Genomic DNA, 2,396 nt, shown 5'->3' with positions numbered 1-2,396 from the left:
TCCACATCCATCAAAGTTTTACCTGCACATCCACTAATATCATTTATTGCATCCGTTGCTCCCGATACGGTCTCCTCGACATTGGGGAGATTGGACGCCTCCTAGCAGAGCGCTTTAGGGAACATCTCCAAGACACCCGCACCAATCAACCACACCGCCCTGTGGCCCAACATTTCAACTCCCCCTCCCACTCTGCCGAGGTCCTGGGCCTCCTTCACCGCCGCTCCGTCACCACCAGATGCCTGAAGGAAGAACGCCTCATCTTCTGCCTTTGAACACTTCAACCCCAGGGCATCAATGTGGACTTCAACAGTTTCCACCCCAGGGCATCAATGTGGACTTCAACAGTTTCCTCATTTCCCCTTCCTCCACCTCACCCTAGTACCAAACTTCCAGCTCAGCACTGTCCCCATGACTTGTCCTACCTACCTATCACCCACCCCTAGCTTATCTCTCCACGCTTCAGGCTCTCTGCCTTTATTCCTGCTGAAGGGCTTTTGCCCGAAACGTCGATTTTACTGCTCCACGGATGCTGCCTGAGCTGCTGTGCTCTTCCAGCACCACTAATCCAGAATCAGGTTTCCAGTATCTGCAGTCATTGTTTTTACCAAAACAGCGTCCTAATTGAGTTTTGTTTTGAAGGGATAATCAAAAAATGATGTCGAGCGCAGTGCTGTAGATTTTGTCCAGATCGTACTACTGCATTCAGGAATCTATTAACAAGTTCCCTCAACTCATTGTGTTCGTCTGAGCTTCCTACTTTCCTGTAATGCATTGAATACTGCCTTGTCTTGTAACTTACAAACTTCATCACCGCACATTTATCAGGATGAAACTTCATCTGTCACTGATCTGCCCATTCAACAAGTCTGTCTACTTCTATCTTTAACCGAATACCTTCTTCCTCTTTGTGAAATACCCGGTCAATATTGTGTCATCCTCAAAATTGCTTATCATCCCAAACTTGGCCTCTGAACTTTCAAATCGCCCATGATCAACAAACACATACCATAATCACTGTAACTTATGAATATCACAACCAATAATGAACCTGACACTGTTTCATGTGTAATGCCACTGATTCCCAGGCTCCAATAATGCAAGGGACTCGACGTTTCGGGCATAAGCCCTTCTTCAGGAATGAGGAAGGTGTGCCAAGCAGGCTAAGATAAAAGGTAGGGAGGAGGGACTTGGGGGAGGGGCGTTGGGAATGCGATAGGTGGAAGGAGATTAAGGTGAGGATGATAGTCCAGAGAGGGGGTGGGAGGGCAGAGGTCGGGAAGTAGATTGCAGGTCAAGAAGGCGGTGCTGAGTCCGAAGGTTGTGACTGAGATAAGGTGGAGGGAGGGGAAATCAGAAAGCTAGATAAATCTGTATTCATCCCTTGTGGTTGAAGGTTTCCTAGGCGGAAGATGAGGCGCTCTTCCTCCAGGCGTCGTGTTGCCAGGGTCTGGCGATTGAGGAGGCCAAGGACCTGCATGACCTTGGGGGAGTGGGAGGGGGAGTTGCAGTGTTCAGCCACGGGGCAGTTGGATTGGTTGGTGCGGGTGTCCCAGAGGTGTGCTCTGAAATGTTCCCAAGTAGGCGGCCTGTCTCTCCAATGTAGACGAGGCCACATCGAGTGCAGCGGATGCAGTAAATGATGTGTTTGGAGGCGCAGGTGAATTTGTGACGGATATTGAAGGATCCCTTGGGGCCTTCGAGGGAAGTGAGGGGGGAGGTGTGGGCGCAAGTTTTGCATTTCTTGCGGTTGACAGGAACATCCGCATGAAACCAACGCAGCCATGGGTAGAATGTACATACTCCACACAGATAGTCGCCCGAGAGTAGAATTAAACCCGTGTCCCTGGTGGTGTGACGGAGAAGCGCTAATCAGTGTGCTCGACCATTCTAGTCAGCTGGTGAGCTCTGTTTGTTCGGCATTAGTCATACCTTGCAAATATAACAAGGAAGGATTTGACACTGTGAAAACTCTTTAACAATTTGCCGTGCCATCTGAAGTTTGAGAACAACCCGCTGTCCGATTATCCACACTGAGGGTCACAATCTAATTGCAGAGGTAAAAACAATAACTGCAGATGCTGGAAACCAGATTCTGGATCAGTGGTGCTGGAAGAGCACAGCAATTCAGGCAGCATCCAACGAGCAGCGAAATCGACGTTTCGGGCAAAAGCCCTTCATCAGGAATAAAGGCAGAGAGCCTGAAACGTGGAGAGATAAGCTAAGGGAGGGTGGGGATGGGGAGAGAGTAGCATAGAGTACAATAGGTGAGTGGGGGACGAGATGAAGGTGATAGGTCAGAGAGAACAGGGTGGAGTGGATAGGTGGAAAAGGAGCTAGGCAGGTCGGACAAGTCCGGACAAGTCAAGGGGACAGTGCGGAGCTGGAAGTTTGAA

This window comes from Chiloscyllium plagiosum, chromosome 16, assembly GCF_004010195.1.
Source record: "Chiloscyllium plagiosum isolate BGI_BamShark_2017 chromosome 16, ASM401019v2, whole genome shotgun sequence".
Classification (NCBI taxonomy): domain Eukaryota; kingdom Metazoa; phylum Chordata; class Chondrichthyes; order Orectolobiformes; family Hemiscylliidae; genus Chiloscyllium; species Chiloscyllium plagiosum.
Note: the sequence above shows the minus strand (reverse complement) of the source record.